Source organism: Dermochelys coriacea, chromosome 5, assembly GCF_009764565.3.
Source record: "Dermochelys coriacea isolate rDerCor1 chromosome 5, rDerCor1.pri.v4, whole genome shotgun sequence".
Classification (NCBI taxonomy): Eukaryota; Metazoa; Chordata; order Testudines; family Dermochelyidae; genus Dermochelys; species Dermochelys coriacea.
Genome location: NC_050072.1, coordinates 120951216 through 120977309, shown reverse-complemented (window position 1 = coordinate 120977309; position 26094 = coordinate 120951216). Strand labels below are relative to the sequence as shown.

The 26094-nt window shown below is 46.3% G+C and overlaps 1 protein-coding gene across 3 annotated transcripts in view; it reads right to left on the bottom strand.

The window, feature by feature from the left end:
* The window catches only part of LPAR1 (lysophosphatidic acid receptor 1), a 101360-nt gene extending 95247 nt beyond the window's left edge, over positions 1–6113 (bottom strand). Inside the window, exon 1 of one of the 3 annotated variants that reach the window (XM_038403476.2) lies at positions 5848–6113. The gene's annotated coding sequence lies outside the window, so the exon portion shown is untranslated. Of the gene's footprint in view, positions 1–3337; positions 4045–4624; positions 5073–5847 lie in introns of those variants that run through there. The other 2 variants (XM_038403477.1, XM_038403478.2) reach the window with 2 other exon arrangements.
* Between the last annotated feature and the right edge of the window lie 19981 nt (positions 6114–26094).

The following is a 26094-nucleotide window of genomic DNA, read 5'->3' as shown; positions in this document are numbered from 1 at the left end:
AAAATTTTCAGGTAACTGGGGAATTTTCATTTTTTTTTTTTTAAAGAAACTTTCAAGGGCTTGATCCAAAGGCCTTGAATGTCTATGACAACACCCTCCTTGACTTCAATGGATTTTGGATCAAGCCCAAAGTTAGGATTTAGATGAGGAAGACAAGATTGCTTCCAGAAAGGAAAGTAGTACTCAGGGGTGAAAGTAAGTTAGAGGATTTACCGGTACGCCGGAGTCCTGAGCAGGGGGCATGGCCTCAACCAGAAGAGGCAGGGCCTTAAATCCCCGGGGCCCTTTAATCCCCGGGGCAGAGGCGGCTGGGAGCCCCGGGGTGATTTAAAGGGCCCGGGGCTCCAGCTACTGCAGCTGGAGCCCTGGCCCTTTAAATCAAGATTTAAAGGGCCCGGGGATTTAAGGCCCTGCCTCTTCAGGTTGAGGCCACGCCCCCTGCTCAGGACTCCGGCGTACCGGTAAATCCTCTAACTTACTTTCGCCCCTAAGTACTACTTTCCTTTCTGGAAGCAATCTTGTCTTCCTCATCTAAATCCTAACTTTGGGCTTGATCCAAAATCCATTGAAGTCAAGGAGGGTGTTATCATTGACATTCAAGGCCTTTGGATCAAGACCTTTAAAGTTTCTTTTTAAAAAAAAAATATGGAAGTTCCCCAGTTACTTGAAAATTTTCAGTGCAGTTCTTACACTGCAATACTGTAGAATGTAATGTTTATATAACATTGCCTAATAGCATATGCAGACACACTGTTGCAAGACACACATGGTGAAAGTTGTATTTTGATTTTACTTAAAATAGCTCATGAGCAAATTTCTTGGGAAACAATACGGATTTTTTTCATATCATTTAATTCCGACAGCTAAAAAGGGTGTATCAGCCCAGACCTCTTCCATTCAAAAGGAAAGGAGTACTTGTGGCACCTTAGAGACTAACAAATTTATTAGAGCATAAGCTTTCGTGAGCTACAGCTCACTTCATCGGATGCATCCGATGAAGTGAGCTGTAGCTCACGAAAGCTTATGCTCTAATAAATTTGTTAGTCTCTAAGGTGCCACAAGTACTCCTTTCCTTTTTACGAATACAGACTAACACGGCTGCTACTCTGAAACCTGCCATTCAAAAGGGAAATTATAACAGTCTGATATTAAAGGGGCCCTTTCAGTTCAAAATCTAGTCAATTAAAAGAAGAGTTTCTGCTAATATCTACAACCACATTTTCCTATTTTTAGAAGTCTTTTTCTCTCCTTTGCTGCTGTTTAAAAGATCCTCACAAACAAGAGTGGAACCTGTGATGGGGTGGGGAGGGGGAGAACAATGAAACTGACTATGGACAAGATGTTAATCCACAAAGTAAACACACTAAAAAGGCCAGACTTTTTGTTCAGTTACATGTTTCTTATCTGGGTATTATTTGTCACAACTGCAGTTAAAAATGGCACTTCTGTCTGAAGTTTTTGAATTAACAGTGTCCCTTAAAAATACATACAGCTTTCTTTCCCTAAAGAGAAACACCTAAAGTTGACAAACTCAAATTATATTCTTATTGCCATTTTTCATAAAGATACCAGTCCGACTGTGTAACTATTTCATTCCTTGGGCTTCTTCTAGGTGTTCCCGACCCACAGAATCAAGTATGTATGCAAAGTGGACACATGCTTTCTTAAGATCCAAAATACCTTGTGTGTAGTTTTGTAAAAAATATATTTACATATAATCAGTCACCATATAGGACTTCTGCATTTACTGCTTGGGCACTGTAATATGTTTTATAAAAAGTTAGCATGGTGACAGGACACCACGTAACATTGCCCAACCCCCAGCACTTAAGATTTCTGATGGAAATATCTCACATCTGGAAGTTAATGAACAAAACATCTGGGAACTGAAAGAGACAAAATGGTGCAAGAATCTCAAGGAGGAAAGCTGCTTAAAGAAATATTATTCTATTGGTTTAAACAAGAGACTTCTATTTAACTTTGGCCACATTAAATTCAATGAAAGATTTCACAAAACCCCTGTTACCTTATGATCAGGCCCTTCTGAAGCAATTCACTCCTCATTAGGATACTCTGAGCTGTTCATCACAACTGTGTTACTGTCTGCCCTATTTAAACCCTAAGTACATTTAGGTTCCAACCAATTTCTCCTTCAACTCTGCATTATAGATTTTCTAACAAGCTTCATCCCTGTGCTGAGAATGCTTTAATAGTTGTCCAATTTTCTCTTTGCATATCTTAGGATGAAAGCAATTATTTTTTATATTTATAATGCACTGCAAAACTTCCCAGTGACAAACATTTCATCTTGACTAGATCCCTTAGCACCTCTTAACATGAGTTAGTTGTTGCCCACTTACCCAGATCACTGGTTCAGTTACTAACCGGACTCAAAAGCTGTTTTTAATTTTTAAGCCATGTGTTTTGAAGTAGAGGGGAAAGGAAATATCACTAGTCACTTTTCTCCTGAAGTTTTTCTTCTGTAACTCTCTCTGTATAGCTGATAATATAAAATGATTCCAAGGAGTCTGTAACTAAGAGTTAAGCACCCAATTTCCACTACCCCACCAATGAAAAAATGAATACAAGTGAACAACATCAAATGGCAGAATTCAAAAAGAGGGCTCTCTGAAGTACATTTAAATGTATTTCCTTAATTATTTTGGTTAAATGCTAAACAAAACAAAAACCACAACACACACACATACCACCTAAGATCACCAGATCCCTTTTGAGTCATTAACATGATTTACAGGTTTGTATGAAAATAGAACCTCAGAATTACAAATACCTGGGGAATGGAGGTTGTTCGTAACTCTGCACAAAACGTTATGGTGGTTCTTTCAAAAGTTTACAACAGAACATTGACTTAATGCAGTTCTGAAAATTTACTACGCAGAAGAAAAATGCTGCTTTCCCTTTATTTTTTAGTAGTTTACATTTAACACTGTACTGTAGTTGCCTTTTTTGGGGGGGGGGGGGTATCTCTGCAGCTGCCTGATTGTGTACTTCTTGTTCCAAATGAGCTGTGTGGTTGACTGGTCAGTTTGTAACTCTGAGGTTCTACTGTAAATACAAATCTTAAGTATGGACCTATCAAAGGGGTTATATAATTGTGTATTTATAAATAAAATCACAGTAACCAGTTCTGTATTGAGATTCCAACTAATGTCAGTACCTAATCGGTTGCTGAAACCACTGGGATATTTCATTTTAATGATACAGTATACTCATGCTAGTAGAAGGCTGCATGGCATGTAATTTTGACTGCCAAATTGAAACATGATTCTCAGACCTTAGTAACTCATTTTAAACCAAATGGGACAACATAACAAACCTGACTTGGCATGAGAGAGTCTTTCTTTCTAAAGATCCGCTCGTTTTCTTTTCCAGTAGTTTCGTCTAGGCGAAGTCAAGTCACAGCCAGCCAAAATTTAGACAAAAAGTTACAGAAAGTATGTCATCGACTGAAGCTCAGAAGCCATATTTTCTCAAACTTTTAAAAATTATAGGAGTGAGGGGAAAATATCAAGAGGGTTTCTACTTCTCAGTCAACAGAAACCATGAATCTTTGTAAGAAAAGTCAGGGGACGTAAGAAAACAAGGAGAAAAACTCCATGATTAAAAGCTGGAGCTGCATATGAGGAAGACAGCTCATATCAATGGGAGTTTGGGGAGGAGAAATAGTCATAGAAGAGCTATCAAAAGAATCTTCTATTGAGTTTCCAGGCAGAGAAGTTTCCAAGTCACCACAAAAAGCAGGAGAAAAGTTGAAAGGGGGAAAATAATGGGAGGGAAAGGAACAGAAGAGGTCTCTCCATCTCCTGTTTCACTCTGGTTCTACTCCCTCTTTCTTCTCCTTTCCTTTAACTTCAACCCTTTTGTCCTCACACTTTCCTACAGTTCACTGTTCTCTCTAACTTGTTCATGCGTCTGCCTTCCCATCTGCTCTTCATTCACTGAACTATAGTCCCTCCTCTCGTCCTTTCCTTTTACAAGTTCCACTAGAACATTCAGACTGTAGTTGATCATGTTGGCAATAGGGTCTCGGTTTCTATTGAGCCAGCTTTGCTTTTAAGCGATTGATGTGGGGGGGGGGGGTGTGGAAGAGGTGGCAACCCCTGAAGGAGGACTTCTCAGTGTGTGGCTGGTATAAAGAAATCCAGGGACATTGTATAGAAAAGCTGGATTGGTCCTAAGTAAACCAATGCTGGCAGCACTATTAACGTCCATTAATCAAAGAAACCACCAGGACTTATTCCAGGCAGATTTTTAACGGGTTTGATCATTATGTTAGTCCAGAAGAAACGAGACTGGTAGAGCAAGAGCGCCTATTAAACAGGATTAGTGGTAAGCTATTGACAAGACCACACGCTATAGACCAGACGCAGAGAGCACTAGGCGATACACACAGACACCAAGCGGTCTATATTCATACCTACATGCCCGGATAAATTAAGCAGATCACGGACTGAGATGCCAAAATAGAAAACGCACACGTTTGTTTTAAGAGGGTGTGAATCAACCACCGTTGCCGGTGGGCTCGGGGCTGTCAAGTTCTCCGGGGACAGAAAGGATCCAGGCAGCGAGCGGGTTAAGCATTAAGCGCCGGAACACGCCTCACCTGTGTCAGCCAGGATGGACGCAATGAGCCTAGGGTAGCTTCACTCTCGGGGCGTCACGGGCCATGTGGCATCAAAGAAAGGACACAAAATACCCTTTGAACCCTATGCCTGCAGCGCGGCGAGCCTCGACGGTTCCAGCCTCCGACTCAAAGCCAGGTCCCGCCCCTGCCTTGGCGGCCCCGCGGCCGCTCGGAGCTCCAAGCCAAGCTGCGGCCGGGATTAGGAAAGGGGAATAACGCCGCGAAAGAAAGGAGAGGGAAAGGAAAAGAAAAAGAAAAAAAAAAAAAAAAAAGCCGCCGCGAGCTAAAGCAGGAGGAGCCGGTTCGGTGAGGCCAGACACCGCCCGCAACACGAAAGGGCGAAAAGCCGCGCTCCTGCACCGAACGCGGCGGACTCGAACCCTCGGCAAAGCCCCACCCGCGCCGCGCCGCTCCCCCGGCCCCCGGCCCAGCCGCGCCGCTCCCCCGGCCCCCGGCCCCAGCCCCAGCCGTGCCGCTCCCCCGGCCCCAGCCGCGCCGCTCCCCCGGCCCCCAGCCCCAGCCGCGCCTCCTGCCTCCTGCCCCAGCCGCGCCGCTCCCCCGGCCCCCGGCCCCCAGCCCCAGCCGCGCCTCCTGCCTCCTGCCCCAGCCGCGCCGCTCCCCCGGCCCCCGGCCCCCAGCCCCAGCCGCGCCTCCTGCCTCCTGCCCCAGCCGCGCCGCTCCCCCGGCCCCCGGCCCCCAGCCCCAGCCGCGCCTCCTGCCTCCTGCCCCAGCCGCGCCGCTCCCCCGGCCCCCGGCCCCAGCCCCAGCCGCGCCGCTCCCCCGGCCCCAGCCGCGCCGCTCCTCCTGCCTCCTGCCCCAGCCCCAGCCGCGCCGCTCCCCCGGCCCCAGCCCCAGCCGCGCCTCCTGCCTCCTGCCCCAGCCGCGCCGCTCCCCCGGCCCCGGCCCCAGCCGCGAGGGGGAAGCTGGGCTGAGCAGACGCCCCGATTTCAGAGGGACCGTCCCAATAATATTTGGGGCTTTGCCTTACTGAGGCACCTCCCCCGCTGTCCCGATTTTTCACACTGCTGGGGCGGGGGCTGGGCTCAGACCCGGGAGCGGGCTTTGCTAGGACCTGACGCGAAGCGCAGCGGCGGGGGCGCGGGGGGGGGGACGATGGAGATTAAAAGCAGCGGCTGCCCAAGGCGCGGGACGGACGGACGGACGGAGGCCAACGCCGACGGGCTCCCCCCCCCCCCGGTTACCTGGGCGGGCCGAGCTCGCCGCCTCCTGCAGGCGGCCGGCCGGACCCCGTCCCACGCGGGGCAGACGGACCCAGCGGGCGCCGCTCCGCCTGCAGCCGCCCGGCGCCGGAGTCCCGCGGCAGCGCCCGGCCCGCTCACTCTGCGGCGGGAGAGCCGCGCGGGGGGCGCGCCCAGGCGGGCGGCAGCGCCAGCGCCATCCTCCGCCTCCTCCCACCCCGCCCGGCGCCGCGAGTGGGGCAGCCGGGGCTGGGCTGGGCTGCGCCAGGGCAGTGGGGCGCCGCCTGCTGCAGGGCCGAGGTGCACGGAGAGCGCCCCCCTCCTCCGCACGCGTCAGCCCGCCTGCCCCCCTCCGGCTGCCCCCGCCATCTGCCCTGCCCCGCACGCCCCCGGGATCTGCCCTGCCCCCCTCCGGCTGCCCCCGCCATCTGCCCTGCCCCGCACGCCCCCGGGATCTGCCCTGCCCCCCTCCGGCTGCCCCCGCCATCTGCCCTGCCCCGCACGCCCCCGCGATCTGCCCTGCCCCCCTCCGGCTGCCCCCGCCATCTGTCCTGCCCCGCACGCCCCCGCGATCTGCCCTGCCCCCCTCCGGCTGCCCCCGCCATCTGCCCTGCCCCGCACGCCCCCGGGATCTGCCCTGCCCCCCTCCGGCTGCCCCCGCCATCTGCCCTGCCCCGCACGCCCCCGGGATCTGCCCTGCCCCCCTCCGGCTGCCCCCGCCATCTGCCCTGCCCCGCACGCCCCCGGGATCTGCCCTGCCCCCCTCCCGCACGCCCCCGCGATCTAGCCTGCCCCTCTCCGACTGCCCCCGCGATCTTCCCGGCCCCTCTCCCGCACGCCCCCGCGATCTACCCTGCCCCTCTCCGGCTGCCCCCGCGATCAGCCCTGCTCCCCCTCCGGCTGCCCCCGAGATCTGTCCTGTCCCGGCTGCCCCATCTCCTCACGTACCCCCTCCACCTGCCCCCCCCGCACCTGCCCCCCTTACTCGGGCCCCGCACCCCGCCACACACACTTGTCCCTGTGCTCGTATCCTCCCCCCACCGGTCCCGCACACCCCATCTCCCCACGTATCCCGTCCATCTGCCCCCCCAGTCATGCTCTTCCCCCAACCTGGCCCCCACATCCGGCCCCCTCGGGCCCCTTTTACACACCCCTCCAGCTGCCCTCCTGCTCATGCCCCTCCCCCATCGGCCTCCCCCATCCCACCCACCTCCTTTCCTCCTGCCTCACACACCCCTACAGCTGCCCCGTGCTCATGCCCCTCCTCCCCCACACATCCCACCCCCATGCTCATTCCCCATCTGCACCCACACCTCTCCACCTGCCCCCATGCCCCACACACCCCTCCCTCTGCCCCGTCCCTCTTCCCCACCTGCCTCCACCCCACCCCCATGTTCATATCCCTTCTCCCCACCGGTCCCCCGCCCCCGTGGTATTTCCTTCTCCCCGCTCCATCCCCACCCCTGTTTTTTCTCCCTGATTGTCCCACTCAGCAAATCTCTGGGCCTGTTTCTGGCCGTCTCTCCTCTCATTCACTCACCAGTTCTCCCTTTTCCTATTTAGCACCTGTATTTATTAAACCCAGCCTCGCGATCTGCCCAGATCCCATTCCCCCCCCCCCCCACTCTCCTATACAGGTGCATATAGTTTCCCAGGACTCAGGGTTTCATTCAGTTCTTCCAGATCTCTTTCTCCTCCACCAGTCATTACAGCCTTCATGGATAGCAAACACTATAGCTAAGGCTGAGTCTATGTCACCCCGGGATTGGTGAGGGGAAGAGTTTCCTGAAATCCATGCAAAAGCTGCTGGTTTCATGATCATTACATTGTGGGTGGGGGAGCACTTGCTTTATAAATCCAGTCGCCTATGATGTCCTTCTGTCCTCTGATTATTAATAAAGACTTCGGTTTTTCTCCTCAGACTTTTCTGCCATTTATCTCCTTGCCTTTCCCCTTCTTCACAACATAAAAGCCTCCTCTGTTTCCCTTCCTTTCCATTCATTCTTCTGCCTTATTTCATGTAACTCAGCAGTCTCCTCCTCTCTGTAACTCTCCCCTGCTTTTCACAAACATGCTGCCTATTTAGTCTTATAATAACCACATTCTGTTTCTCCACCCTGGCATCCCTGGGCTTCATGAATCCCTAAATTCCTTTTCTTGCTAGTGGATTCCAGTTCCTTACCCAGCCACAAAAAAGTCAAGTTTTCAAATCAAGTGTAGTTCAATCTGGATTTATGATATCAACAGATTAAACCTTTATCTGCATTATTTGTATACATTTTACAAGGATCTCTTGCAAGGACCAGTTGCAATTGAGCCCACTGCATATTGTCTTCTAGATACAACTTTTTCCATGTACCCTTGAGAGGTACATGCTATGAAATAATGAATCCTGCTTGCCTATTGTATTCAAAAATGTATTAGAGCAACACCCAATCATTAGGAGTTCTGTCAGCATATCATTACAAACTCCAGGCCTGAGTCTCCTGGCAGTTACATCTGTGTAAAGGAAGAGTAACTACGTTATTACAAAGTTTCAATAGTTCATACAACTGGTGTTAATCAGAGAAGAATTACATTCTTTGTTTTTAGTTGGGGGGGGGGGAAGAACCTAAGTTATTTTAAACTGACACAGGCTGATTTTTTTCTCTCAATATTAGCATTCATGTACTATCTACATGACAGATAAGGCTAAAAGTTTAAGAGTTTACACCTCACCCCATTTTCGGCATGTGTGACTTTATAGAGTGGATGTTGTGGCAATTGGGGGCCAGGGGTTGATGAGAGTAAAACAGCCTACTTCACAAAAAGAAAAGGAGTACTTATGGCACCTTAGAGACTAACAAATTTATTTGAGCATAAGCTTTCGTGAGCTACGGCTCACTTCATCGGATGCATTACAAAGTGGCTGCATACATGAAAGGGGGTGTCAGGGCTACTATTGTAGTTAAGAGCTAATAGAGATGCTACTGTCCTAAAGCTACGGGACCACATTATTTGTGATCCATATGAAGAGAGCATATGAGGATGATGTATTTTCAGTGCACCAATAGGATTATCAATTTGCAAAAGTCAGGAAACTCAGCGTTCAAGTTTTCAGGTGAACCTCAGCGACACTTGTAAATGTTCATGTGTGAAAGGCAAGTGCAGGGTGTGATCCATCCACCTTCTTTCAAAGCATGGCCCAAGGTATGTGTTTGTTGAGGGTTGAGCCATGATGGAACTGGTTTAGCAGTCGAGAGTGGAAGGTGAAGAGGAGATATTCAGCAAAGTTTTGTTTCCAGTTTGTATTTCAGAGTGTGTAGGTTTGCATGCATCTGAAATTCAAAGCAGAATTTGGAGTTGCTAAACCTGTATACAAATCCAGGCCTTAACCCAGGCAATCAAAAATGGATCAGGTTTTGCACAGCTCTGTTTATTTGCACAATGGATCATTTGAAAATAGAGCCTTTTTATGACTTGACAGAAACACGCTATTATTTCAGCTCTGTATGCTACGTAAAAGAGGTTAAACGTTTCAACTGTGCAGGCTTTTTTACCATAAGCTTTTACTATCAAATAACTTATTTGTATTGCAGTGGCATCTGGGGGCCCCAGGGCTCTACTGTGCTATATAATGGAAAGAAAGCCCCTGCCCTGGAATTTATAAACTAGTGGCTGCAATGATGTAGTTCTCTTTGGAAAGATTCTATAGCTTTAAGAGATATTCCTTATACTTGAAAGAAGGAATACAGACAAAATCAAACATACACTATAAAGTATATCAAAGCCTTGTCATGCAGAAAATATTTCTTATTGTGTTTCCAAAGGAAGCGGAAGATAATACCACTAACTCTCCTTAAATTACATCCCTGTTTGTGCACCATCAATATAAAGTACCCACTAGACTCAGTGGATACTGATGACTGTCATGTAACAGGGTATTACTGTTACAAAGATCATCAATATCAACATGAGCAGATATCTGAATGTAATATCTGGTTAACTCTTTGTTGTTAGGCATTAGGAAGAACTCAGCATTGTTGGTATATCAAAAATAGCAATTTAAATTTTTAAACAAAATTGCACATCTAATTCACAGACTGATATACTGCTACTGAGAATGCACATTGGGTATCTCCATGGTGAAAAGACCAGTTACATGTTTAACTGGCTGTTTGCATGCAGAAATACCTGATTTTCACATGCAACCATGCTAACTCCTGTGCATAAAATCGGAATTCAATGACACACCATGGCAGACTGTACCCCTATGTCCATCCTTTTTACAAGACTATGATAAATTTTGTACAAAATATGTCTTATGAGGTATCATTTGAAAACTCATAATCTGCTGAACATTATTGTCCCAGTAAAATATGTGTAGCAACCCCGCATGTAAAGTTATAAGAGTCTACTGCACAACATTGCTGTGATATGTTCCAAAGTTAGAGAAGCAGGCCCAAACCAGTTCTTCAGAGACAAAATACCCCAGCCAGGTATCAGCATAATCAAATGGAATATCATGGACTGTCACTCAGCTAAGCGGCCATTCTTTGGCAAGAAGAAGAGGGTGAGCAAGAACTTTACATATTGGCAATGGAACAGCTGGGGTTTTCCATGTAAACATTCTGGCTGTCACCTGAACCCCAGCTGGAGGTAATCCTCAAAGAGGCGAGAAGGGTATAAGAATGAGAAACAGATGCTCCCAAATCACCTCTATCCCCTCATCTCTACTCACAACATCAACAATATTTGAAAGACAAAGGAAACATTACTGAACTGTGTGTGTGTGTGTGTGTGTGTGTCCTGTCTGAAGCAATCCAGCCAGACTGCTGTAAACTTATGGTGAGAAAAAACTTTTTTGCTTTAAGTTCACTTAGCTTGTTAAGTTAGGTGTTGGTTACAAAGAAAATAAAAGGTAAAAGGCAAACTAATTTTGATTTTTATGCCTCATTACTTGCAATCACTTAAAAACTATCTTTCTGTACTTAATAAACTTGTTTTATTGTTTTGTCTAAACCAGCGTGTGTTTGGCTTGAAGAAGTGTTTGGGAACCTCCACTTGAGATAACATGATTTGTGCCAGGTTTCAGAGTAGCAGCCGTGTTAGTCTGTATTCGCAAAAAGAAAAGGAGTACTTGTGGCACCTTAGAGACTAACAAATTTATTTGAGCATAAGCTTTTGTGAGCTACTGCTCACTTCATCCGATGATTGAAAAATCTTTTCATGATTTGTGCATATCATTTTCCATTGGTGAAATGACAGACTTTTTATGATCTTGTATTGTCCAGAGGGAGAGAGCTGGGCAATACAAGATGCACATTTCTGGGAACTAGCCTGGGACTGGAAGTTTTCTGGTGTCATCTTGTATGTAATTCATGAATGACTGGCCAGAGCATTCATGTAATTCAGCTGGGAGTGATTTTGCATGCTAGAGGCTGTGTGTAAACTGGCCAAGAGTGATTGTACTTACTGCGAAGCAGTGTAAAAGGCACCCCAGATTGGGGAATTGAGGGGACAGAGCTGTTCAGCAGTCCAGATTGCACCCTGGGTGGGGTAATATCACACATACACATGCTTTTTTGTGTGTGACCTTAGGGGTTCTGCCCTGAAAATCCAAAACTGATTTCCTCAACATTATAATATTTTAGAACTCCTTAATAGTAAAGATGATCTTGTGTCAGGGGTAACACAAAGGATGAGATGGCACAGCTAGTTTCTGTCATGTGAGGGATCTGTAGCCTTGATTCTGCAGTCAGAGTTGGATGGGACTCTTTGCAGGAGTATGGTTGCTTGGCCTATGTTTGCAAGCAAGCCTGCAACTGCCACTTCTTAACAATCATGAAGATGATCACATGGAGTGGGAGGGATGTGCTAGTCTAATTTGTTCTTCAGCTCTCTGGCAGCTGTCTCTAAGAGTTTGTCTTCATGGCAAAAAAATGGGGGGCATGCATTCTTAATTTGGGTTAGCTAACTACAGTTAAAACAGTGATGAAAGACACAACAGCTCTTCTTTTAACTCAAGTTAGCAGCTGGAATTAACACCCATAGAGGACCCGAGGTTGAATTTGAGCTAGTAACCCGAGTTAAAAGTCAACATACTGTGTCTTCATTGCTATTTTAACCCCAGTCAGCTAACCTGGGTTAGCTACTCCAAGTGAAGGTTAACCCTTTTTTTCCCTCCCATACCTTAAGTGACAGTCTCATGGGAGACTGGCTGACCTTGCTGTACATCCAGGGAAGTACAACAAGACTGCTCCGTGCAGGGGATGGAGCTATATAAAGACATCAACACATATTGAAAGTGAGGTGGCCACTGCCACATCCCCAGAATATCAGACATTCCAGTACTTCCGGGAACAGCGTGGGCCCATCCTGAGAGTGTGACCTCACACTCACAGAGGATGCCATTTTGAAGAGCACATGAGGTCATGTCGGTGGGGGCAGATCTACATGCTCTTCAAAATGGTGTTCCCTGTCCACAATTCTGGACAAAAACACATCTGGTTTTGTCTCAGTACCATACAGGGGACAAAACTATAGAAAAAGAGGACTGTCCAGCTTACAATGGGACAAATGGCTTGCCTAATTGAAAGGATAGAAGTTCAAATCCGTTTCTTGGGAAAGGTGATGGCCTCTGTGGTTAAACCAGCAGTGATCTTTCAATTACCATTAAATCTACTATAAATTTCAGACACAGTTACTCGGTATTGTAACAGTGACTTGTTATTTATCCATATATCAGATAATCAGATAACAATTGTTCACGCTGGCTGTAACCATGAAAGAAATGAGATCTTCACTGAGTCTTAGGAACAGGCAGACATTTAATACCAAGAGAAGACCAGACGTCTGGAGCATATTTACAAAATCATGTACAGATGTACTGAATATAATTAAATATGGAAGCAGTTTCTCACATCTAAAAGCCTTGAAAAATACATATTTCAATAATATGTTATCTAAATTCTATGCTCCTATTTTTGTAAGTAGATTTAAATCATAAGTACCCTTTACCTGTACACACACACAAACATATTTATATTTAATTCTTAGAACTGATACACTTTCAGCACTTCTGGAAAATTAGTCATGAAAATCTAATAGATGCTAGGCAGCTAATCGCCCTTCATCATAAGCTTGAAAAATTATTCTAATGCTTTTGATTTAAACTGAACAAACAAATCCAGGAAATTCAGAATTAAGATGGAAAGTTTGGTGTCTGCCCACTCACTTGTTTATGTATAATATTAAAGAGTTCTTTTAACAGTGGATGATTTCACATAGGATTTGAGATGTGCTATCTTCAGGTGCAACAGGTCTTGTTAAGGGAAAAAAAAATCAGCCTTAACTGGGTTTTTTATGCTTCAGGTCAGACCACAAATATTTTTTCTTTAATAAAGCAATAAGAAAATACCAAACCTTAAGAAATGTCTGAGGTGAGCATCACCACAATTAACTGCACTACAAAAATATTTTAAGTGGACATTGTTTAGCTGAACGAATGGAAGGGCCTTAAAATAAACAATTCTTAAAATATTGTAATTTCTCAAACCAAGGCAGTTCTGCATTGTCACAGCATGTGTTATGCAGTGTAGTTATGTAGTTACTGTAAATGCTTTTCAGTGCTTGATATTTTATCCACTATATATATTTAAGACCAAAATGTTAGTTACCAATTGTAAGTTCTGTAAGGCCTGTATGTTAAGACAGATTTGATTAAATAACAATGGTAGCTGATATCCTGTGAATATTTACTCCTAGAAGAAGCTTTACGCAGATGGGAAGTGCCATTGAAGGAAAGCCAGGGTTTCAATGCAGAGTATTTGCCTAGTACCTTTGCTTCCGATCCTCCCTCCGTTCACGCCTCCGGGCAGAGTTACTCTGGGCGGCATCCACTGACTCCCTTGATGCCTTTGAGGAGCAGTGGGTGCTGTTCAGGGTTCTCTGCTTGGTATCCCCATCCGGTTCCCTTCGTTTGACACTTTGACCGCACTCCTCTCCCTGTTGTTCATTAGTTGTCCCCCGTAATTATTTGGTTTTCCAGGTCCTGTGGATCCCCCTCTTAGGCTGGGGGAGGGGGGATCCTTTAGCAGTGGGCGGGCTTTGCCCGCCCACTTCCTGGATCCCAATAAGACCTTTCCCCAGTTGCTGACTTTCACGTGGTAAATAACCACCCTGACTTTCACAATAAGCCAAAAAACAAGCTAATCCCATTTTAAAACAAGGCCAGAACAAGCCACTCCCTAAGAACCCCAACACTCTATGTGACTAGATCTCCCGGCCTGCAATCTGGGACTGTGGTTGGCCCAATGTGCACTCCTGACTTTCTCCTCCCCTTGCTTGCCAGGAGCTGATCTTTTTAAAAAAAAAAAAAAGAAGAAGAAGAAGCAACTAGCTTCAAACCAAACAAGCTACTAGCCAACAAGCAACTCACCAGCCAATTAAGCCAAAAACAAGCCCAATTTCTCCTTTTTTTTCATGGGTTTGGCATGTTTGTACCTTTCTCAGCTGACTCTGTATAGCTTCCTGCAACAATTTTAAAGAAACAGTACACCACAGCCTCACAGTTCAGCAGATCCTCCAAAAATCTGTAAAGGTTTCAAGGCAAGAAACAGTTTTCTGTGCAGGGTCCCTCTCTGCAATGGAGCCTCACCTTCTCCCTGGTCAGGTCTACCAAAGTTGGTTTCCTTCTGTAGAGTATTCATACCCTAAATAGTTAACAGTATTGTATTGCAGTGTTGACCCAGTGAGTGTTATAAAGCAGACCTGAAGAAGAGCTCTGTCTTCCAAAATCTTCTCTCTTTCACCAACAGCTGTTGGTCCAATAACAGATATTACCTCACCCACCTTGGGTCTCTCCAGGGTATGTCTACACTACGAAATTAGGTCAAATTTATAGAAGTCGATTTTATACAGTCAATTGTGTGTGTCCCCACACTAATGCACTAAGCACATTAAGTCAGCGGAGTGTGTCCATAGTAACGAGGCTAGCATCGAGTTTCAGAGTGTTGCTCTGTGGGTAGCCATCCCACAGTTCCCGCCATCTCCGCTGCCCATTGGAATTCTGGGTTAAGCTCCCAATGCCTGATGGGGCAAAAACATAGTCGCGGGTGGTTTTGGTTACATGTCGTCAGTTGCCCCTCCCTCCGTGAAAGCAATGGGAGACAATCGTTTTGCGCCTTTTTTCCGTGCGGGCGCCATACTGCTTTCAGCAGACGGTGCAGCAGGACTGCTAACCGTCATCATCATCCACCGCTTCCGCTGCCACTCTGCTCTCCAGATGCTATGAATCCACCTTGCAGGTCCTCTGTATGACCGTCATCATCCACCGCTTCCGCTGGCACTCTGCTCTCCTGGTGGTCTCGCAGGGACGCTTCTGCTGCAACTCTGCTCAGCTGTTCTTGTCTCGCCACAGCATGGCAATCATGTAGCCACTCAGCTGTTGTGTCCTGGCTGCAGACGGTGCAGTAGGTCTGCAAAACTGGTCATCCAACCACTGCTTCCCCTGCAACCCTGCTCTCCTGCAGATGCCATACCACGGCAAACATGGAGCCCGCTCAGATCACGAGGCAGTTTTGAGCACTGTAAACACCTCGTGCGTTATTGTGCAGTATGTGCAGAACGAGAACCTGCAAAATCAGGCGAAGAGGCGATGGCAGCGCAGGGACGAGAGCGATGAGGACATGGACACACACTTCTCTCAAAGCACGGGCCCCGGTAATTTGATCATCCTGGTGGCAATGGGGCAGGCTCATGCTGTGGAATGCTGATTCTGGGCCCTGGAAACAAGTTCAGACTGGTGGGACTGCATAGTGTTGCAGGTCGGGGATGATTCCCAGTGGCTGCGAAACTTTCGCATGTGTAAGGGCACTTTCATGGAACTTTGTGACTTGCTTTCCCCTGCCCTGAAGCACAAGAATACCAAGATGAGAACAGCCCTCACAGTTCACAAGCAAGTGGCAATAGCCCTCTGGAAGCTTGCAACGCCAGACAGCTATGGGTCAGTCGGGAATCAATTTGGAGTGGACAAATCTACAGTGGGGGCTGCTGTGATCCATGTAGCCAATGCAATCACTGAGCTGCTGCTATCAAGAGTAGTGACTCTTGGAAATGTGCAGGTCACACTGGATGGCTTGGCTGCAATGGGATTTCCTAATTGTGGTAGGGTGATAGACGGAACGCATATTCCTATCTTGGGACTGGAGCACCAAGGCAGCCAGTACATAAACCAAAAGGGGTACTTTTCAATGGTGCTGCAAGCACTGGTGGATTACAAGGGACGTTTCACCAACATCAATGTGGGATGGGCAGGAAAGTTATATGACACTCACATCTTCAGGAACTCTGGTCTGTTTCAACTGCTGCAGCAAGGGACTTACTTTCCAGACCAGAAAATAACCATTGGGAATGTTGAAATGCCTATAGTTATCCGTGGGGACCCAGCCTTAATGCCATGGCTCATGAAGCCATACACAGGCAGCCTGGACAGTAGTCAGGAGCTGTTCAACTATAGGCTGAGCAAGTGCAGAATGGTGATAAAATGTGCATTTGGACATTTAAAAGCGCGCTGGCGCAGTTTACTGACTCGGTTAGACCTCAGCGAAACCAATATTTCCATTGTTATTGCTGCTTGCTGTGTGCTCCACAATATCTGTGAGAGTAAGGGGGAGATGTTTATGGTGGGGTGGGAAGTTGAGGCAAATTGCCTGGCCGCTGATTATGTGCAGCCAGACACTAGGGCTGTTAGAAGAGCACAGCAGGGTGCGCTGCGCATCAGAGAAGCTTTGAAAACCAGTTTCATGGCTGACCAGGTTACGGTGTGACAGTTCTGTTTGTTTCTCCTTGATGAAAACCTGACCCCTTGGTTCACTCTACTTCCCTGTAAGCCAACCGCCTTCCCCTCCCCACTTCGATCACCACTTGCAGAGGCAATAAAGTCAATGTTGTTTCAAATTCATGCATTCTTTATTAATTCATCACACTAATAGGGGGATAACTGCCAAGGTAGCCCAGGAGGGATAAGGGAGAAGGGAAGCACCGGGTGATGTGGTGGATGAGGGGAGGAGGGAAGGACAAGGCCACACTGCACTTCAAAACTTACTGAATGCCAGCCTTCTGTTTCTTGGGCAGTCCTCTGAGGTGGAGTGGTTAGGTGCTTGGAGCTCCCCCGCCCTGCGTTCTTGGGTGTCTGGGTGAGGAGGCTATGGAACTTGGGGAGGAGGGCGGTTGGTTACACAGGGGCTGCAATGGTGGTCTGTGCCTTTCCTGCAGCTCAACCATATGCCGGAGCATATCAATTTGATCCTCCAGTAGCCTCAGCATTGCACCCTGCCTTCTCTCATCACGCTGCCGCCACCTCTCCTGTTGCTCCAGCCATCTATCCTCTCGCACGTCCCTCCTGTCCTCGTTCATTTTGTGCTTTCCTGGACTCTGCCATTGTCTTCCTACATGCTTTCTGCTGGGCTCTTTCAGTGCAGGAGGACTGCATGACCTCAGAGAATATTTCATTGTGAGTGCGTTTTTTTCGCCTTCTTATCTGCCCTAGCCTCTGGGACGGAGATGCTAGTCGCAGCGTTGAAACATTTGCAGCTGCGGGAGGAAAAAAAAGGGAGTTTAAAATTGAAAAAGACACATTGGCCATTTAAAAAGAGGGGCTGATGTTTTTGGCTTAACTTGCAGCACAAACCCAACTAAACCCTCCCCACACCCAATTCTCTAGGATGATGGCTTCACCCCTCCCTCCACCGTGTGGCTGACAGCGGGGATGATTTCTTTTCAGCCACAGGCAAACAGCCCAGCAGGAACGGCCCCCTCTGATGTCCCCTTAATAAAATTGCCCTATTTCAACCAGGTGACCATGAATGATATCACTCTCCTGAGGATAAAGAGGATAAAGACAGAGAGATAAAGAATGGATGTTGCTTGAATGCCAGCAAACACTGAGACCACACGCTGCCATGCTTTCTTATGTAATGGTTTCAGACTACGTGCTACTGGCCTGCCATGGTAAAGTGTCCTACCATGGAGGATGCAATAAGGCTGCCCTCCCCAGAAACCTTTTGCAAAGGCTTTGGGAGTGCCTCCAGGACAGTTTCATTGAGATGTTCCTGGAGGATTTCCGCCCCATCCCCGGACACATTAACAGACTTTTCCAGTAGCTGTACTGGCCGTGAATGCATCCCAAGTCTTCAGGGCAAATTAGTCATTAAACACGCTTGCTTATAAACCATGTATTATATTTACAAAGGTACACTCACCAGAGGTGCCTTCTCCACCTTCAAGGTCCGGGAGCCCGGGTTGGGAGAGTATTGGATCCAGGGTGATAAACAGTTCCTGGCTGTTGGGGAGAACAGTTTCTCCGCTTGCCTGGTGTGCGCTGTCTTCAACTTCCCCCTCCTCATCATCTTCCTCATCCCCAAAACCCTCCCCACTTGCAGGAGTCCACATACAGGGGTAGGGCAGTGGTAGGGGCAACCCCTAGAATTGCATGCAGCTCATCATAGAAGTGGCATGTCTGGGGCTCTGCCCCCAAATGGGTGTTTGCCTCTTGGGTTTTTTGGTAGGCTTGCCTAAGCTCCTTAAGTTTCATGCGGCACTGCTGCAGGTCCCTGTGACAGCCTCTGTTCTTCATGCCCTGGAGATTTTTTCAAATATTTTGGTATTTCGTCTTTTGGAACGGAGTTCTGATATCATGGATTTATCTCCCCATACAGCGATCAGATCCACTACCTCCCGTTTGGTCCATGCTGGAGCTTTTTTGCGATTCTGGGCCTCCATGGTCACCTCTGCTGATGAGCTCGCCACACTGGCCAAACAGGAAATTAAATTCAAAAGTTTGCGGGGCTTTTCCTGTCTACCTAGCCAGTGCATCCGAGTTGAGAGCGCTGTCCAGAGCAATCACAATGGAGCACTCTGGGATAGCTCCTGGAGGCCAATACCGTCAAATTGCTTCCACACTACCCCAAATTCGACCCAGCAATGTCGATTTCAGCGCTAATCCCCTTGTTGGGGAGGAGTACAGAAATTGAATTTAAGAGCCCATTAAGACAACAAAAATGGCTTCGTTGTGTATATGGGTGCAGGGTTAAATTGATCTAACGCTGCTACATTTCACCTAAACTCATAGTGTGGACCACGGCCTAGTATTGTATTGCCCTTGTAACCCAGTCCTGGACTCTTACAGACTTCCTGCCACGCTCAGCCTGTACCGTGGAGGATAATGAGACCAGAAGCAACTTTGTGTATCTTTGTCATCATTTCTGAATTATGAACATTATACCTTCTACCCACACAGGCAGAGGAAGTGCCCGAAACTGATCACTGTTAGGTTATGAGAGGCTAGCACTGGAGTAGCGTCATTCTAAATAACTAAAATGCCTATTTTTTAAAATGGTGTTTTATGTTCATTGCTACTGCCACAAGGCTACCTTGGTATCATAGGCATCTATGTCTGTGCAGTTCCATGCACAACATTTTATGAAAATTATCTTCTGACATGCAATTCATGAGTTCATTAAATATGTTGCATCTCCACATACAATTTGCATAGGGCCAGAGACTTCAGCTGAAGGTCTTTAGTTTCTGTCTCAAACAGTGGTGAGGGTCAGACATAGAGCAGCACAAAACTTGACGGCTGTGGAAGATGGGTGGATGGATAGGGATGGTGCAGCTGCTGAATGGCTGTGGTGAGCAGATAGGGGCTGTGTACAGTAGGGGAAGCCAGGACAGCTGTGTTTGTAGGGGTGTCTGGGCAGTTGTCAGAGGGGCTGGGTGGCTGGGGAAAGCCGAATCTGAAGGTGTCCAGGAAGGGAAGGCTGAAGGTAAGCTTAGTGGCTGGGGAAAGCTGAGGGTAGAGGTCTGGGTGGGTGGAGGGAGCTGGGTTTGTGTGGGGTTGCTGGGAGGGCATCTGGGATAAGAAAAAAAAAAGAACTGATGGGGCAACTAGGGGACAGGATTAATTGCTGGACAGGTGACAGGCAGATGTGAGGGTGAGAGCTCCTGCAGCAGGGACCAAAATCACCTTATCCAGTACATGTGGGAGAGTGGGCAACACTGTCAGATGCCCACACCCTGGGGATGGGCAAGGCAAGGGTAGTTCAAAAATCAAGAGACAGACCTAAAAAACACAATACAATCTTTTTTTTAAAGTGTCATGAGTTTTTGGGCCAATCTCATGACTTTGGGGGGGTCCGACTCATGACTTTTGATCTCTTGAAGTTGGCAAGACTGACATCCGTACTGGATGCAGACATGACAGTGGGAAGCTGGTTGTTTACACAAATAGTTTCAGAGCTGAAAAGGCCATTAGGATATTGCTTCTTTGTTAGCATTTCAGCTGTTTGGGGTTTTTATTTAATTCATTCATTTATTATTAATTATTATTATTATTATTCGAAAACTGTGTATAAGAGTGAGAGATGCAGAGAGAGAGAGAGAGCAAGTGAGCAGGCGTGTGCATGTTTTGGTAGTGAAGCCAGGATGTTGTTCTGAACAGATTCTCAGACAATCAAGCACAGGCCCTGCTTTCAAACATTCTTCCTTGCAGACTGCAGCTGCAGAGAATGATTGCAACCTCCCAGGGGAAGAAGGGAGGCTAGCATTGCCCCTGAAGAAGAACAGCAGTGGCTGGGAAGTTGGTGCAGTGGCTGGAGAAGTGCCGCTTTATCATAACCCCTCAGTAGCCTCCTTAGTGCATGTGATTTGGAGCTCCAACAATAACGCAAAGCTGTTCTCCCATGAGGATTGCTTGCTGGCCCATGGAACGCTAACCTATGCCTTCTATGGTGAATCTGGCCCCATTGTCTATATTTTTTTTAAATGGTATTTTGACTGAAAACTGTGTGCTGTTTCACCACAGTGAGAGAGTTCTCAACAACTGACAAACACACCCCTTTTCAGAAAAAAGGTTTTATATGGAGAAGTCTGAAAGATCCTTCTCTTCTGTACATAAAGCCCCACACATGCTTTTGTGATGACTTTGTTTAAATTCCAGCTTTTTAAAGCGCTGTGAGCTAATCGCCAGTTGGGTAACTGAAATAGGTGCAAGTGACATGTTTACCCATGGCTGCTAACAAAACGTTAGAAGATGTGCAATAGTATTTACTCTCAATTATTAAATATTATTTTCATTGAAGTGAATTTTGCTACATTGGACTGCAAGCCTCCCCCTCCCCCCTGCACAATACAAATAAATGTTCAGCTCTTTTTCTTTTCCTTCTCCTACAACTTGATCCTGAGAAGTGTTGAGCATCCTCCATTATCACTGAATTCAATGGGAGTGGAGGGTATAGAACACCTCACAGGATTGCAAGGCTCAAGAGTCTGAAACTTCAACCATATAAAATAGTGGAAAAGGAGGACTGTAACATTAGCCAACTACAAAGGGTTTGGATACATTTAGTTAATGAAAGCCTTTGCTTGGAGGTAAGATTGGGAGATGTATGTCTGCAAAATAACAGCCCCAACAAGGAACATATGAATGCCAGATGGCTGGAGCTGTTCCATTAATGAACTGATGTTTTCATTGTTTTGAATATGATTGTGTAGCTCTCTGCGTATAATGATTTGATTGCAGCATTAAAAACTTTGGATAACTTTCCCATAATTATTCAGTTCTATGCATGTGAAAGAGGGTATGCCTGCGAGCCTTGTTGTCCATTGGTCTCAATGGGACCAGCAGGTGCTCAGCACCTCTGGAAATCAGGCCAAAGCATATATATATCAAGCAGTTTTCTAATGGATGCAGAGCTAAAGAACAATGGTTTCTTTTCAAGTATGGACTAAATTCACTCGTGGTATAACTCAGTTAAACGCAGGGATGAATATGACCCTATTTGTTCATAGAGGAGTATATTTGGGGAAATCTCATCTGGATATGACTGTCTCTCAAGTGCCATACAAGATTACTTCACAGAACATCTCATTTACCCAGAGTACAGTTTGCTTAAATGTATTTCTTATTAAGGAACTCACTAATCATAATTCATCAGTGTCCAGCTAAACCTCGCCTCAGGTTCCATTTGCCCAAACCTGCTCCCCACTTGCACAACTCCATACATATTCACTTTCAGCTTGGACCTGCAATGGCACAGGCCCCCTTCTTCCCAATCACACTCAAAAGCAGAGCCGTCACTGTGACCTCATACCTCATTTTCTTATTCACAAACAATATATAATAGACTAATGCTGCACTTCTGTCTATATCCGTGAGATACCTTAATCTTGCAGTGGTTCACCCAAGATCATTGGGCCTAAGCAGACCTATTGGACTGGGACTCTCATTGGGCAAACTGGGGAGAAGGGTCCTGGATGTGTAGGAACTGGCAGGAGAAGTGGACAGCAAAGCTCCCTGCTGGCACCCTGGCTTTCCAGCACACCTATGCCCAACCTGACTGGAGTTCAAATCCCTGACCCCTAGGAGAGAAGTTCTGGTCCCCAGCTCCACTCCAATCCTCAGTCCATCTTGTTCATGCCTGGGAGACAGGAGATTAGGAAAGATGGAGGTGGGAGCCTGGGAGGAGGGAGATGGGCTGCTCACTGGGGCCAGGGAAACACAGCAGGGAGCCCTATTGCCCATCTCTGCTTCCCAGGACTGAGGACATCTGGGCCTTCCCATCATTTATTTCCTCCCAGCTTCTGTGGGATGTGCTAAACTTGACAGAAAGAGTCCCAGTTCCACAGAGCTGGTAAAATCTCTCAGAGCAGGGCCTCTAAGAGCAGGTTCATCGGAGGGAGCAGGTCCTGCTCGTGGTCCTTCTCTGGAGAACTGCCTGCCCTTCTCCCTGGCCCCTCTGGGTAACAGAACATGGGAGCAGGGTATGAGCGCAGCTACAGTGAAATCTGCTGTAGAAGCTGCGCCAGCAGCTCTCTTCTCTAGAGGGCCTGATGTGGTTTGTTCAAAAGGAGTCCCAGTCTGATGGACTCTACCTGGTATTTATATTATTGTAGCATCTAGTCATGGCCCCAGGGCCAAATTGTGCGAGGTGCAGATCAAAAAGACAGTCCAAAGTATTTACAATCTCACTAGGGGAGACAATAGATGCAGACGTACAGATAGACAGGGGAATGCAATGAAACAATATCCGTCGGCCGATCAGCAGCATACCAGCAGTCTAACCTTTACGTTTTTTGTAGGCGTTACGACAAAGTGGACTCTCATTGTAGAAGGTTACCTTATCTGAGGGAAGCTGTTACTACTGCTGGCTGGGACTGTAGGGCTGTTAGGGGGAGCAGCGGCTACAAGATTCTAGTCTGGAAACCAGAGAGGGGAACATAGGGCAGGAGGGCTAAGGTGGCAGCAACGGAGAAAGAAAGTTCTCGGGGAAGATTCAGTGCTTCACCCCCCTCCATGGTGGCAAATATCACAGTTATGAAACAGAAGCACAATAACCACGGTTTAATTATTTAAAAGCCACCTTCTGTCTAGGTGCAGTTTTCAGTGTGTGATGTCTAAGACCCTTATAGAAGAAGCCTGAAAGGAAGGTTACAATGTCAGTGGAAATGACAAAAGGGAGTGATTTTAAATCTTCCAGATCTGTGCCTCTCAAGAGCGTGAAAAATACTCAATGAGTTAAATGTCATTGTCCTCCTTAACACAGTCACATTTGGGACTGATCTCAGAATATCCATGTTTGATTAGGGGATTTACACCCTGCTTTAAGTTGAAAACTAAACACAGCTTTACTTATAGAGCCTTTTAAAAAGTATATTTTATTTGCTACTTTTCTTAACTGTGACAGCACTCTTAGCAAAATAAGAGCCCCTTATCCTTAGAAATGTGAATTCTGATTGGCTACCAGTATGAAATGAACACAGTGTTGCTGTTCAATCAAATAAATTCATGCTTCCCTTTCAGCTGCCCAGTTAGACATTTCCACTTGCCACAAGTAATGAAGAAAGTGTAGGCAGTCATCTCAGCCCCTTTAATTAATAATTAAAGGCCCTTGTCTCCTGCAATTAACTATTACCTTTCAGTTATGAATGACTCTATTTGCAAACCCACAGATGTTATTGTTTTCTGCACTTGTTTGTGTGTGCATCTAAGGTACTGCCTAAGAGCAAGATTACAGTATGATAGGGAACAGCTACAGAGCTATTTGTTTCAATAGCAGAGGGATATTTACTTTGCTTGTGTTCTTTGGGGCTATGTAATATAGGGGGCCAGATTCTTAGCCAGTGTAAATTGGAGTAGCCCCCTTGCCTTTGAGTTATGCCAATTTACACAAGCTGAAAATCCGGCCCAGTATTGTATCAACCCAATTTATGTTTTAAGCCTCTCTTTTCTTTCCCCACATCTGCGTTTTGATCAAGGCCACAAATTCCTTCTTTGTACACTTAGGCAGCTTTGAAAATAACCGTCCAGGTGTCTGGATTCTCATCCCCCCGCCACCTTTTTTTTAATGGGAATTGGCTGTCCAAATTGCAGAGGCCATTCTAACACTCCCTGCTTTAATTCTTTCAGATATAGTTGGCCTGATTCTGATCTTGCTAATACTGATGGAAATCAGAAGTAATTTGATTTTTTTATCAATCGAGTTGCACCATAAGACTTGTAGAGACAAGATCAGAATTTGGATTTCTGCTTTATCCTAACCATGTCATGTAAGAATAAAGACAAAGTAGAGAATATTTCTTACAATAAGGATCTAGGAGGCTTGTTCCTATAGTTTCATCAGATAGAGAGATGGATTTTCCTGTGGTTAAGGCACTTACCTGGGCCTTAGGAAACCTGGGTTCAAGCTCCTGCTCTGTGACAAACTCCTGATGATTTCAAATTAAGGCTGGGTGCTTTTCTAGAAGATACACTTTAATCAGACAGAAGTATTGAACTCAGTAAAAGGATAACTGGGTGAAATTCTATGGCCTGTCTTATGCAGAAGGTCTGATGAGATGATATAATGATCCCTTCTGGCCTTAAAAATCTATGACCAATTAGCATTGGCCTGATTCTAGGCCAGCCTGGTGTGGAAATTTATTATCTGTTCGGAAGAGATGACCAACAGTGATTAGAGGGAAAATGTAGTTCCGAGGGAGGGCATTGACCTTTGCACCACCTACCACCATTGTGCTGAGTATAGAGATTCTTACACATTCAGAGAAAAGATGATTGAATAATTAGAAACATTGGCTGGGTCAGTTGAATTTATCTCCTACTGACTTCAGGACACTGATTGGGATTAGTAGAACAAGAAAGGTGTTACTTTGATTGGAGAACTGAATCAAAATCAGCAAATTTTACATTAATTATTATTATTATTATTTTTTACTTAAAACAACTCCTAGATTTTCAGGATGGAATCACAGCTAAGACCTTGGAAGTAAGGATAATTAGCCAAAACTCAATTAAACACTACCATTTTGATACAATAGAAAAATGCAGCCAGATATATGGCTACTACAATAAAGCTGCATGGTTACTGAGAGACTGATTTTGGCGCATACAATTAGTGATGGTTAATAACAAGATAGAGCACCAAAGAATGTTCTGTTCCCCCCCTCTTATTACACACATTGTATCTTTTGCTCACAGAAGAGCAGGAGACAGGCTTCAGTCAACACCTTGCTGACATAAACAGAGTCCAAATTGAGAAGCTGTCCCCTTTATCCCCCTCCAGCAAGACACACAAGAGTCTGTTCCTTTGTAGGTCTGTATAGCCTATGAACATTAATTAGCGATATGGAAGTATTTATCTCCGAAAAGGGTGGAGGCTAAAGAAAACTCTATTATTAAAATGCCTGAGCTGGACAGAAGTCTGTGGATTTGTTTCTCTATCTGCATTCAGCATAGACATATTAGAACCCTGTTCTTCACTCACAAAGTGTAACTCCCATTGAAGCCAATGGCATATACATCCTGTAGCTGGAGAGTTGGTCAAATGGAATAATGGGGAGTGTGAGTGAGATGTGAGAAGTCCATATCTGTACATTGATAGTCTGACCTCTCAATGGCCCATTCTTACTACCCCACAACTAAGCCACATGATCCAAATCTTTTATAACTTTGTTCCATCCTGCATGGAATTTCCTGTTCTACCGGGTGAATTCCATTGAAGAATATCAAGGAGAGGAGTTAGGCACCTAAGTACCTTTGCGAATCCCACCAGAATGTCTGCAAGATGGGAAGAATTTTATAGGACCAGGATTTTATACAGTTTCTTGATTATATGAATGCATATGCAAGTGGTATTGTGCATGTTTTCTTATGGCAGGAAACACCATGATGCCTGCTTCCTTTCAGTTGGCAATGATGGGGCAAGATTTGCAGGC